A 15057-nucleotide genomic window follows, 5' to 3' on the forward strand; every position below is an offset into this window, starting at 1 on the left:
GTGGATCTCCCCTTCGCCTTCTCCGATGCCGACGCCTTCTTGGCACGCTCCAGCGCCGCCGTCTTCTCCTTGGCCATGGTCGCCGGTGGGATGCACGAAGGGGAGCGGTGCGGAGGCGAGAGCAGGCACGCTGAGCAGGGAGGAAGGGAGCAGAGGGAGAGAGGGAGAATGCGGAGGCGCAGCACAGAAATCCTCGCCGGGCACATTTATAAGGTCCCTTCCGAGTGGCTGACGTGTGGGCCCGGTCGATCTAATCATATCTGTGAGCAGTTATGGAGACTGGATACGTGGCGAAAAAGGCGGCGCGGAGATCGAGGCGTCTACGCCCCGTCCCATCCGAACGCCGCGGTCCGCCCCGCTTCGCGCGCGCCCCCAAATTTCGCACCCCGCAGAATCCGCGAACAACAAATCTGCCTGTCAGACGCGGCGATTCCGGCGATCCGTCGCTCGGGGATCGACGAAGCTCGAAAGATCACTCGACGCAAAAATAGAATGGATCGAGTCGACCAAAGACGAATTGCTCCTTGTCAACGAAGAGATTCTTTGATCCAGAACAGCGCACAACTAGAGCGCAAAGGTTAATCGGAAACGACATCAACTCCTTCACTCGAAGCCTCAATCCATTCGGGGGCTAATGATGGGGTTATGTACCTAGGGTAGGGTCACGGACCTGTCCCAAGTAACTTACCCTAAGACATCCCTAGAAGAGGTCGCCTTCCAGTCGACCAACGAGGACTCACTCGACCAACGAGGACACACTCGACTGGCCTGAAGGACTCGACCACGAAGACGCACTCGACCACCAGGAGGTCAAGAGGCACTCTGCACCGCAACGGTCTGTAATTAAGTAGACTTTATGATAGTAAAGGCACTTTATGTGGGGCGTTACCAGTAACGCCCCAGACTTAACTCACCTTAAACCTTCTCCTACGTGGGCTGGCTGGGGTCCTGGCGCACTCTATATAAGCCACCCCCCTCCACAGGCAGAGGGGTTCGGCACCTTGTAATCCATACATTCGTAATCCACTCGACCGCCTCCGGGCTCCGAGACGTAGGGCTGTTACTTCTTCCGAGAAGGGCCTGAACTCGTACATCCTTTGTGCTTACAACCTCTCCATAGCTAGGACCTTGCCTCTCAATACCTACCCCCCACTCTACTGTCAGGCTTAGAACCACGACACCCCATGCCCCTGTATATAAAGGAGCAAGGGGGTAGGCCGGCTGGCCCTCATGGGGCGCGCCCCAAGTAGGATTCCTACTAGGAATAGGAATCCTATTCCTAGTAGGTTTCCAACAAGGGAAGAGAGGGGGGAGGAAGGAGAGGGAGAGAGGGAGAAGGAAAGGGAAGGGGGCGCCGCCCCCTCCTAGTCAAATTTGGACTCCTCAAGGGGGGCGGGCAGCCCTAGGGCCCTCTCCTCTCTCTCTCACAAGGCCCATGTTGGCCCATTAGTTCCCTCGGGGTTTCCTCCCAACACTCCAATATTTATCCGGTGACCCCGGAACTCATCCAGTGTCCGAATAACATCGTCCAATATATCAATCTTTATGTCTCGTCCATTTTGAGACTCCTCGTCATGTCCGCGATCACATCCGGGACTCCTAACTACATTCGGTACATCAAAACACATAAACTCATAATACCGATCGTCATCGAACGTTAAGCGTGCAGACCCTACGGGTTCAAGAACTATGTAGACATGACCGAGACTCATCTCCGGTCGATAACCAACAACGGAACCTGGATTCTCATATTGGTTCCTACATATTCTACGAAGATCTTTATCGGTACCGCATAACAACATACGCTGTTCCCTTTGTCATCGGTATGTTACTTGCCCGAGATTCGATCGTTGGTGTCTCAATACCTAGTTCAATCTCGTTACCGGCAAGTCTCTTTACTCGTTCCATAATGCAACATCCCGCAACTAACTCATTAGTCACATTGCTTGCAAGGCTTATAGTGATGTACATTACCGAGAGGGCCTAGAGATACCTCTCCGATACATGGAGTGACAAATTCTAATCTCTATCTATGCCAACTCAACAAACACCATCAGAGACACCTGTAGAGCATCTTTATAATCACCCGGTTATGTTGTGACGTTTGATAGCACACAAGGTGTTCCTCTGGTATTCGGGAGTTGCATAATCTCATAGTCAGAGGAACATGTATAAGTCATGATGAAAGCAATAGCAATAAAACTAACCGATCATTTATGCTAAGCTAATGGATGGGTCTTGTCCATCACATCATTCTCTAATGATGTAATCCCGTTCATCAAATGACAACACATGTCTATTGTCAGGAAACTTAACCATCTTTGATTAATGAGCTAGTCAAGTAGAGGCATACTACGGACACTCTGTTTTGTCTATGTATTCACACATGTACTAAGTTTCCGGATAATACAATTCTAGCATGAAAAATAAACATTTATCATGATATAAGGAAATATAAATAACAACTTTATTATTGCCTCTAGGGCATATTTCCGTCAGTCTCCCACTTGCACTAGAGTCGATAATCTAGTTCACATCGCCATGTGATTTAACACTAGTAGTTCACATCACCATGTGATTAGTTCACATCACCATGTGACTAATACTCAAAGGGTTTTACTAGAGTCAATAATCTAGTTCACATCGCTATGATATTAACACCCAAAGAGAGTACTAAGGTGTGATCATGTTTTGCTTGCGAGAGAAGCTTAGTCAATGGGTCTGTCACATTGAGAGCCATATGTATTTTGCAAATTTTCTATGTCTGCACTGCTCTGCATGGAGCTACTCTAGCTAATTGCTCCCACTTTTAATATATATATACATATCCAAATTGAGACTCATAGTCATCCGGATTGGTGTAAAAGCTTGCATCGGTGTAACACTTTACGACGAACTCTCACTACAAGAAATATGTCAACTAGTGACCTTCTGTCAGTGACCCTGGAAGAATTGGTCATAGATCTATGACCATTTCAGACCAATTGGTCAAAAGCTGTTCGGGGGGCTCCAAACCCTAAACCATAACGACCATTTTGGTCAGAAAGGTCGTAATTTCCTTACAAAAAATGGTCATAAAGCAGATAGCACTGGTCTGCTGCCTTATTTCTAGCTGATCATGACCAATATATATGGTCATAACTTTGTAAATTGTGGTGGGTTGCTATGACTAGGCGCCACCTCATCAGTTTTGCCTATGTGTCATGTCCATGTGGCAGTTTTTGCCCTAGTTTGTGAAGCAACCTATATTTCTGTCATTCCAAAAATTCCCAAAAAAATCTCATAAATTCTTTGGGTCATATATTTGTCAAATATGTAAAAAACCTTCCTTGCCTAGTTCAAAAATAATTCAACAATATTCATTTTCCTATTCTGTTCAGAACAACAGTTTGTGAAGGAAGTACCACTTTGGCATGTCCAAATAGTATCCATTTTCTATAGTTCTTTCCTATGCCCAAATAACCATCCTCCACCAAATGCTAGCTCAATCCATTCAACATTTTGAGCCCAGCTTCAACATTCGTATTTATGTCTAGTGTGGTACTTTGCAAAGCAAGTACCACCTAGGCTCCTCCTTTTGAGCTGAAAATTTGTGAAGATGGTATTCTTAGTAACTGATCATCCTCAGCCAAAACTCACGCCCATTAGCCATGTACATTTCCCGTACCGCTAATCAAACACTTGGCTGCTAATTCATGTTTGAGCATCGATCAGTCTCCTCGTGAGAATCTTATGTTGTAATTTTCTTCCTAGAACCTACCTGGGAGTGCCCAACCCACTAGACATGCCTAGGCTGCCCAGAACACATGGCAACTCCACGGTCACGGGGTGACCACGCGGCAGGCATGTGAGTTTACACGCTCTAGAGTTGGGGGCCTCGGCCACCGCCTAAACCTCGATGTATCGCCACCAAACAATGTATTTATGATTAAATAGGTACTTATGTAACTATAAGTGATTTTTGGAAAAAATAAATAGTAAACTAGGAGGCAGCTGCAGTTCAAATTTGACCCGCTTCCAACTGAATCAGCGGGAATTTGTCTTTTTCACCAGAGGTGGATCAAAACTTTTGACACCCAACCATTTTGTCAATTGTGCATTAAATATGGCCTAGTATTTTAGAAAATTGATTTGGTCCAATTTTGCAACAAATATATGGTAGGTCCTTCACAAAAAAAACTCATTTCGGGCACTCGGAAAATGGAAAATGTATTTTCCGTGCAAAGAAAATGAAAACTCCCTTAGGCAACATTGTTTGGAATTCCAAGATGCACCCTTGTGCACAATATGAGATCATTTGAACAAACTATGCCAAGAATGTGGCCATAAGATTGATCATTTGACTTGAAAGCCATGAATCTTCACGCATGATAGCCCATTTCTGAGAACACTTTTTTAAAATAATTGCCGTATTACAAGTTTATTATTTTTCCTGGAAACATGGTCACATATAATGACACAATGTGAAGGTTTTCCAATTTTTTTTTTTATATTTTTTATGCCCGTTTCAAAATGTGGTCAAAACGGCGGGCTTGACCGTTCCTAGCTAGTGGTTGAATCTTAGAATTTTTTTGGTGTTTCTCTGATTAAATAGATACTTATGTACCTAGAAATGATTTTTGGAAAAAAATAAAGAGCAAACTACGAGGTAGCTACAGTTCAAATTTGACCCGCTTCCAACTGAATCGGCGGGAATTTGTCTTTTTCACGAGAGGCGGATCCAAACTTTTTACACCCAACCATTTGGTCAATTGTGCATTAAATATGTCCTAGTATTTTAGAAAATTGATTCGGTACCATTTTGCAACAAATATATGGTAGGTCCTTCACCAAAAAACCTCATTTCGAGCACTCGAAAAATAGAAAATGAATTTTCCATGCAAAGAAAATGAAAACTCCCTTAGGCAACATTGTTTGGAATTCCAAGATGCACTATTGTGCACAATATGAGATCATTTGAACAAACTATGCCATGAATGTGGCCATAAGAGTGATCATTTGGCTTGAAAGCCATGAATCTTCACGCATGATAGCTCATTTCTAAGAACACTTTTTTTAAAATAATTACCGTATTACAATTTTATAATTTTTGCTGATAACTTGGTCACATATGATGACACAATGCGGAGGTTTTCCAATTTTTTTGATTTTTTTGAATTTTTTATGCCCGTTTCAAAATGCGGTCAAAATGGCGGGCTTGACCGTTCCTAACTAGTGGTTGAATCTTAGAATTTTTTTGGCGTTTCTCTGATTAAATAGATACTTATGTACCTATAAATGCTTTTTGGAAAAATTAAAGAGCAAACTATGAGGCAGCTGCAGTTCAAATTTGACCCGCTTCCTCTTGAATCAGCGGGAATTTGTCTTTTTCATGACAGGTGGATCAAAAATTTTTACACCCAACCATTTGGTCAATTGTGCATTAAATATGTCCTAGTATTTTAGAAAATTGGTTTGGTACAATTTTGCAACAAATATATGGTAGGTCCTTCACAAAAAAACCTCATTTCGGGCACTCGAAAAATAGAAAATGAATTTTCCGTGCAAAGAAAATGAAAACTCCCTTAGGCAACATTGTTTGGAATTCCTAGATGCACCCTTGTGCACAATATGAGATCATTTGAACAAACTATGCCATGAATGTGGCCATGAGAGTGATCATTTGGCTTGAAAGCCATGAATCTTCACGCATGATAGCTCATTTCTGAGAACACTTTTTAAAAATAATTACCATATTACTAGTTTATAATTTTTGCTGGTAACTTGACCACATATGATGAAACAATGCGAAGGTTTTCCAATTTTTTGAATTTTTTGAATTTTTTATGCCCGTTTCAAAATGCGGTCAAAACGGCGGGCTTGACCGTTCCTAGCTAGTGGTTGAATCTTGGAATTTTTTGGTGTTTCTATGATTAAATAGATACTTACGTACCTAGAAATAATTTTTGGAAAAATTAAAGAGCAAACTATGAGGAAGTTGCAGTTCAAATTTGACCCGCTTCCTCCTGAATCGGCAGAAATTTATCTTTTCCCCAGAGCTGGATCAAGGCCTTTGACACCCAACCATTTGGTCAATTTTGCATTAAACATGGCCTAGTATTTTAGAAAATTGATTTGGTACAATTTTACAACAAATATATGGTAGGTCCTTCACAAAAAAACCTCATTTTGGGCACTCAAAAAATAGAAAATGAATTTTTCGTGCAAAGAAAATAAAAACTCCCTTAGGCAACATTGTTTGGAATTCCAAGATGCACCCTTGTGCATAATATGAGATCATTTGAACAAACTATGCCATGAATGTGGCCATGAGAGTGATCATTTGGCTTGAAAGCCATGAATCTTCACGCATGATAGCTCATTTCTGAGAACACTTTTTTAAAATAATTACCGTATCACAATTTTATTATTTTTGCTGGAAACTTGGTCACATATAATGACACAATGCGAAGGTTTTCCAATTTTTTGATTTTTTTTGAATTTTTATGCCCGTTTCAAAATGCGGTCAAAACGACGGGCTTGACCGTTCCTAGCTAGTGGTTGAATCTTGGAAAACTTTTGATGTTTCTCTCATTAAATAGATACTGATGTACCTATAAATGATTTTTGGAAAAAAATAAAAAGCAAACTATGAGGCAGCTGCAGTTCAAATTTGATCAGCTTCCAACTGAATTGGTGGAAATTTGTCTTTTTCACGAGAGGTGTATCAAAGCTTTTGACACCCAACCATTTGGTCAATTGTGAATTAAATATGGCCTATTGTTTTAGAAAAATATTTTGGTTCAATTTTGCAACAAATATTTGGTAGGTCATTTACAAAAAACTTATTCTGGGAACTCGAAAAAAACTATGATGGGCATATGTAAGGACACTTCTTTTAAAGATATTTGTCTTATTACTAGTTTGTTATTTTTTTTCTTAAAACCAGGTCACATTTGATGACACGACAAGAAGGATTTTCATTTTTTCAATTTGTTCGAATTTCTCAGGTCAAGAAAATAGCTAGATTTAACAAATTATTTCTAAATCTACTACGACCAATTTAAATGGTCATGATATTGTAATTGCGTTCTGATTGGTCCAAAGACAATGCACACGGATCATGCGTGAACACCGTTGGATCCTTCCGGATCCAACGGCAGCCCTCGCCCCTCGCCGCCCCGTCAACCCCACCTCAGCCGAAACCCTAGCACTGTCCTTTGGACATCTTCCATCCACCCCCCGCCTCCTTTCTTTCTTTCTCACGACCCCGATCAGGATCCCCTTGTTCTCTCCCTCTCCTCTCGCGACCCCGACCCCGATCCCAACCCTGCCGCCGGTGATCTCCTCCCCCCGCCGCCCCCACCTTCTCTTCCTCTCGTTCAAGCCAAGATCACGCCAAGGAGGTCGTTCGAGCGCCTATCCCTTGTCGTCGCCGGCGGCGGCCCCCTCCTCTCCTCGCACTGTACTTGTCGCCGCACCTCCCACGCCCGATCCTGGCGAGGACATAGCAACCGGCGCCCTTGTGCGCGACGACGGCAGTGAGGTCGGCGCCCTCGTGGAGCGGCACGCGGCGCTGGCGGCGGGGTCTGGCCAGCTATGCCGAGATCTGCTGCGGCGCGACACCGACGCGGTCCGCCACGATCGCCTGCAGCTTCCGCACGCCTTGTGACGGCTACATGGTCACCGTGTCCAGGTCTACCCTCTGCTCCCGATCCCAGCCCCCTCCCCTCACCTCCGCCGGATCGCCGCTCCCGTGAGCCTAACGCCGGTCGTCTTCCCTGCAGGTCGGAGGTGCATCGGGACAGGGACTGCCATCGGGCGGTGCAACGCCGCACTGACTGCAAGGACTCGTGGCCTGGCCAGTGGGACATCTCCAGTGCCGGCCACATCTCCGTCATGGACTCCTCCCTCTCCTCCGCGCGGTGAGTGAGCTCGCTGGCCTCACGCTCCTGTTGCTTGCTGTAGCAAACTCAGATGACTGCTGCATGGGGAATCTTACTCCTGTCACAAATAGTCAACTTATGGGATGTGTGGTTGTGCATGCGTTCTGCTACTAATAATGGTGTGAGGGGTTGTCAGATCAAATGTGTTCTTTGTTGTATGGATAAGAATCGATGTATATGTTTTGTCGATAATATATTAGATATGTACTTCTCTGTAGAATGGAAAGTAGCTCAAAAGCTGGAAATGCTTCAGGTTTTGTATAGCTCAGAGTCTGTAGAATGGACATTTTAATCTGCTGTAGGATCTATATTATTACCACAAAGAATCATCACATAGAACATTTTTCACATTTTTCTCATATGTACCAGGAAGATCTTTGTCTAACCGATTCACCTCTGCAGATTCTTACTATACTGGACAAACTAAAGGAGGAAAGGGAGAAGAGAGAAGGATGTTCTCGTGCTGCTCGCTGGTGTCCCCGCCGCTGCCGCGCGCCCTCGTTGCCGCGCCGCCCGTCTCCATGCGGTGGCTGCTGTGGCCGTCGTCGTGGTCGTCGGCGTCGCTGCGCGTGGTGTGGTGCATGGCCAAGGAGCGGCGGGTGCGGATGGTGGCGAAGCCGATCCAGCGGGAGCTGGCGGACATGCTGACCCACGACCCTGTCATGCAGCGTGCCGTCCTCCCCGAGGCTGCCCTCAGCGCCGACCGCTACCTCTCCCACCACCATCGCCGACGTCGAGCTCTCCAACGACCTCCAGGTCACGTCTGCTTACTTCCCATTTTGTTTATAGATCATTATGCTAGTTTCTATCTTGTTTAATTGGTTAATTGTTCATGCTTGAAGTTAATTAGCTGGAGTAGTTGGTTAGTTACACACTGGTTGGTGCATGCTAGCTCAAGTGATACATGCATGGATGTATGTTCAGTCAAGTCAGTAAGTCAAGGAATTTGTTTCAGATTCAGGTGTGATGAATTTGTCATCCACCTTAATTCCTTGACACCTGTGTATCCTTGGGACCTGTAGTTGTTTGCCTCAAGAATTATTTGGTCTAGCACTTGGAGATCTTCTCTAATTAGGGCAGGGGGGACAAGGTAGCTAGATTGCTAGGAGAATCTATAGTTAATAATTAAGTAAACGTTAGTCTGTAAAGGTAGAAAGACGCAAAGCGTCTGTGCATTGTGCCTTTGTTTGCGGCTAGCTGACGAGGGACAAAGGAATACTATGGGTATCAGCAATTAATTCAAGTTCCTTTTCATGTCATGGATCCTAGCTTGCTTGGCCCTGATTAAGATAAGCTAACTCCAATTATGTAGCTAATTTATGTCTTGTTTAATTTGGATGAATGGTTGGGTATATATATTGATTAATTGGTTAAGTGTTCATGCTTGTTTATCAACGCAGTAGAATTTGGTGTGCTTGAATAAAATGGCACACATTTGCATCATTGTATTTCTGCAGAGTTTTAAGAAGAATCTGGTACAAACGCACTAACCGTATACTTGTACATGTGCAGCTGAGGAACCTCCGGTGGGCTACTTCCAAGCATGATGTGTACGTGATGCAGAACTATTCTGTGAGGCATTGGTCGTCCTTACTCCGAAGAGGAAAAGAAGCGCTCAACGTGGCAGGCCCAAATTAGGTGATCTACCACAGAGTGATGTGATAGTCCTGCATCGTCAGAATGTCGGTCAATCTCTAATCCACTGTGCGACCACACTGTGCAGGATATGCGGGGAGGTTGGCCCTTGTCCAGGGTGAAGATCAGCACCATGACGGTGAAAGACAACCTCCTGGCGGCTGGTGGTTTCCATGGGGAGCTTATCTGCAATGTAAGGAGGCCGGAGTAGGAACGCAGTGCACACACAAAGCATTTTTTCTGCTTGAGAACATGTAGAAATGTAGAGCTGTAGCTTGACACTTAGGTATTTATTATTTTGTTAGTACCTTGGCAGTGAATTCTAGCAGTGAAGCCTCTTCATTTCGAGCAGCGATAGCCTGATTGGTAAACTAGTGCTTTGTGTGTGCTAGTACCTCACAAAGTCATCCTAGTATATGCACAGATGAAATTATTCACTCCACCATTGTCACTGTTTCCTAATCGAGTACAACAAACCTCCTATGTTTTTTGTGCAAAATAAGTGTGAAACATTGTAGTGCTGACCCAACATGTACCTAGCATTTCTGATGTGTATTTCCTTTGATTCCCTAGGCTTAACCCATAAGCTATAATAACTGTGAATCGGTCTGTGGGAAATAGGGCATATTGGGTTGGTAAATATAGAACTGTAGAGATGTAGAACTAAAGCGTGGTACTTAGCCATTTAAGTTGTTGGTACTTGGTAGTACGTACACAGTGAAGTCTAGTTGATTCAGGAAAACTTGACTTGAGATTTTCTTTCTTGTGATTTACTGATGAAACCTTGATTCTTGAATCTTGATGTAGGTATCCCACCGCTGATCCATATCCAGATCAGCTGCGTCGCCGGTTTCGCCGTCTCCGACCGCACTCCCCTGTTTGCGCCGTTGAGCCGGGCCTGCTCACCTCATTCTTGATGGTCGCGCGTCGGGAGAGCCCTCTGCCGGCAGCGACGCAGCCGTGTCTGGTGCCGTACAAGGGACGCCGTCGTAGGATGTTGTCGTCGCCCGTTCCTAATGCCGCTGAGTTGAGCTACTTGAGATTTCTCTCCGCACTACACTGTCTCACCCATTCCCCTTCACAAACTTCCTCACAATCAAATCGATGCTGCAGCTGCAGGTGTTCCTTGATGCTACATATGTCAGTTTCTTTTGGTAAACTAGAAACTAACATCAAAATCAATTCCTCTTTAGAGTGCATTGCTTGTATCTACTAGCTGGTTCTGTTGCTTACTGCTTGTTGACTCTGGTTAAGTACTAGTGGTATTGCTGCTGGCTAGATGGGAATTGCTGAATGATTGCCGAAGCCCTGTTAGCTCTTTGGTTGTAACAACTGAATTTGTGTTTTTCTTTTGGTAAACTGGCGTATCAAAAGTAGTGATTCATTTCAGCTGTGATCTGTGCCATGTGATTGTGCTTTTGTAGCAATGTAATTTTGCAGAATCCACTTGATTCTGGTGCAGAATTCAATGTTTTTCAATCGCCTGGGCTTATTTCCTGCTGTGATTATCGTCAATAAGAGCAACCCAATGGTTTGCTTGCCATGTCTGGTTCTTATTTTGGTAGTAGTTTGCTTTGCTTATCCAGTAGTATCAGTCAATTGGCCAGCCTAGAGCAGCTTGGCGTTTTACATGATGGTGTTAACTGTGAAAATGCAAGTGTGAGAAAATTAGACCAACTGTCCATTTCTTGCCTGAATGCATTCTTTAAACGAGATGATATGCTAGAGACGTGCTACTATATTGCCTTGCTATAAACAAGATGGTGTTTACTGTATTGTCTTTCATGCACATTTGGTGTATTATCTTCTGACCTTCAAGAACTATCTTCACTGTCTCTCCCCGCTGCATTGTCTCACCCGTTCTCCTTCTATTTACTCTGGGCAGGCATGATGTACATCTGGTGGTCGTCAAGTCAAGGAACCTCCTCTTCTTGCTGCAGCAGTCCTCCTCCCGCTGCTCTGCTCTGCTCAAAAGCTAGCATCCATGGCTAAAACACAGGTAAGACTCTGACCGGTCGGTGTGTTGAGCCATGGTGGTCTATTTGTGGGGGTCATCAACATTGGTATAGGTTATCATGTGCCCTTCAATCAGTGCACGGTGATGAAACACTTCATTTGATGATGACTGGTTCCAGATCTGCACCTCTTGTTTGTTAATTTGGCTCATGTATGTTGTCGTGTCTGCGAAAGATGCAACCTGAGTGCTTTTCTTGTCCTTAAGTTTAATAAACGAGGAACAACTTTCAGATCATGCTCCATGGCGCACATCAGCTATTGTGTTTGTAATGTTTGAGTCTGCTCCATCATCAAGCTATAGGCCTACTTGACAGTCATAAAGTTGCATTATTTAGCCACTGGTAGGGTAGGATATGCCCAAATGTGGTCAGTATAGGAACCAGGGTCCCCTAATTGCTAGCAAAACTTGTGTAATGAGCTCTTGTTACCTTCTACTGGTTTTTAGTCTTGTTTTTTAGTACTTCTGTATTGGTATTCAGAAATAAAATTCATATGTTTTTGTATATGTTCTTTTAGATAAGTATGTCAATACATAACTAGTAATGTAAATGGTGTGATGCAGTTCCTAATAAAAATGCAAATAACTTGTGGATGTCAATCTCATGTATCAGGGGCCTGTTCTTGTAAACCTTATGTAAAGCTAAAATTCTTGTGTGCAGGGCGACTAGTGATGTGGCACAGCAAGCGGTAATAGGCAAACGAAGCAGGAGCAGCAGCAGGGGGAGGGGGTCTCTCGAACGTCGCTACAGTCACTGATTGATGATGGATGATCTCTCTCCCTCTCTTGCAAGCGTCTACAAATGCTGGTAGAAATAGAAATGATAGCTCTAGTCCCATGTTGTTGTAGTCCCATGTAGTTCCTTTTCTCGGACTGCCCTTTGTTGCTTCATTTCTATGTTAATTCAGTCTCTCTCGAATGTATCTACTATCTATTATCATGGTTGTGTAATGAATCCTTTTGTGTTAAAAGAAATAAAATGGTTTGGATACATTTGTACATGCTGAGATGTTAAGCTTCTAAATGTATGTTGTGGAGGCCCAAAATAGATTGGACTGTAAAAGGGCCGAGGCCAAAAAAGAAATGAATTATAGAAGGCAACGCCCTAGAAAATAAAATGGGCCAGGCCCATGTAGCTAGCGAAAATTAACAAGAAAAAATACATTAAATGGGCTGAATTGTTGGGCTCGGCCCATATAGACACCTAATCGGACTGGGCTGAATCTTATCAATGACCTTTTTAATTGGTCGCAATTTTGCCACGTCAGATTGCCACGTCAGATCCGACGTGGCCTGGGCAGAGAGATAGAGACCAAAATAGAAGGTCATAGAATCAATGACCTTTTGTTTTGGTCGTGGAATTCCACGACCTTCTCACAGAGAAGGTCGTTAATTTCAGTTTACGACCGCCCGCTTTTGACCTTTTGTTTTTGGTCAAAAAAAGGTCGCAAATGAAAAACAATGACCTTTTGGTGACCAATAGCGATGGTCGCAAGTTGACATATTTCTTGTAGTGTCTTTATCACCTCCATAACCGAGAAATATCTCCTTAGTCTTTTAAGGATAATTTTGACCGCTGTCAAGTGATCCACTTCTGGATCAATATCGTACCCCTTGCCAAACTCATGGCAAGGTACACAACATAACATACTTTATAGAACCTATGGCTGAGGCATAGGGAATGAATTTTCATTCTCTTTCTATTTTCTGCCGTGGTCGGGTTTTGAGTCTTTACTCAACTTCACACCTTACAACTCAGGCAAGAACTCCTTCTTTAACTGATCCATTTTGAACTCCTTCAAAATCTTATCAAGGTATGTATTCATCAAAAGTCTTATCAAGCGTCTTGATCTATCTTTATAGATCTTGATGCCCAATATGTAAGCAGCTTCACCGAGGTCTTTCATTTAAAAATTCTTATTCAAGTATCCTTTTATGCTATCCAGTAATTCAGTATCATTTCCGATCAACAATATGTCATCCACATATAATATCAGAAATGCTACAGAGCTCCCACTCACTTTCTTGTAAATACAGGCTTCTCCAAAAGTCTGTATAAAACCATATGCTTTGATCACACTATCAAAACATATATTCCAACTCCGAGATACTTGCACCAGTCCATAAATGGATCGCTGGAGCTTTCACACTTTGTTAGCACCTTTTGGATCGACAAAACCTTCTAGTTGCATCATGTACAACTCTTCTTTAAGATATCCATTAAGGAATTCAGTTTTGACATCCATTTGCCAACTTTCATAATCATAAAATGCGGCAATTGCTAACATGATTCGGACGGACTTAAGCATCGCTACGGGTGAGAAGGTCTCATCGTAGTCAACTCCTTGAACTTGTCGAAAACCTTTCGTAACAAGTCGTACTTTGTAGACAGTAACATTACCATTAGCGCCAGTCTTCTTTTTGAAGATCCATTTATTCTCTATGGCTTGCTGATCATCAGGCAAGTCAACCAAAGTCCACACTTTGTTCTCATACATGGATCCCATCTCAGAATTCATGGCCTCAAGCCATTTTGCGGAATCTGGGCTCATCATCGCTTCCTCATAGTTCGTAGGTTCATCATGGTCTAGTAACATGACTTCCAGAACAGGATTACCGTACCACACTAGTGCGGATCGTACTCTGGTTGACCTACGAGGTTCGGTAGTAACTTGATCTGAAGTTTCATGATCATCATCATTAACTTCCTGACTAATTGGTTTAGGCATCACTGGAACTGATTTCAGTGATGAGCTACTTTCCAATTTGAGAGAAGGTGCAATTACCTCATCAAGTTCTACTTTCCTCCCACTCAGTTCTTTCGAGAGAAACTCCTTCTCTCGAAAGGATCCACTCTTAGCAACAAAGATCTTGGCTTCGGATCTGTGATAGAAGGTGTGCCCAATAGTTTCTTTTGGGTATCCTATGAAGACGCACTTCTCCGATTTGGGGTCTAGCTTATCAGTTTGAAGCTTCTTCACATAAGCATTGCAGTCCCAAACTTTAAGAAATGATAGCTGAGGTTTCTTGCCAAACCATAGTTCATACGGTGTCGTCTCAACGGATTAGATGGTGCCCTATTTTAACGTGAATGCAGCTGTCTCTAATGCATAACCCCAAAATGATATTCGTAAATTGGTAAGAGACATCATAGATCGCACCATATCTAATAAAGTATGGTCACGATGTTCGGACACACCATTACACTGTGGTGTTCCAGGTGGCGTGAGTTGTGAAAGTATTCCACATTGTTTCAAATGAAGACCAAACTCATAACTTCAAATATTCACTACCACGATCAGATCGTAGAAACTTTATTTTCTTGTTATGATGATTTTCTACTTCACTATGAAATTCTTTGAACTTTTCAAATGTTTCAGGCTTATGTTTCATTAAGTAGATATACCTATATCTGCTCAAATCATCTGTGAAGGTCAGAAAATAATGATACCTGCCGCGAGCCTCAACATTCATCGGACCGCA

This window comes from Triticum aestivum, chromosome 3A (genome assembly GCF_018294505.1).
Source record: "Triticum aestivum cultivar Chinese Spring chromosome 3A, IWGSC CS RefSeq v2.1, whole genome shotgun sequence".
Lineage (NCBI taxonomy): Eukaryota > Viridiplantae > Streptophyta > Magnoliopsida > Poales > Poaceae > Triticum > Triticum aestivum.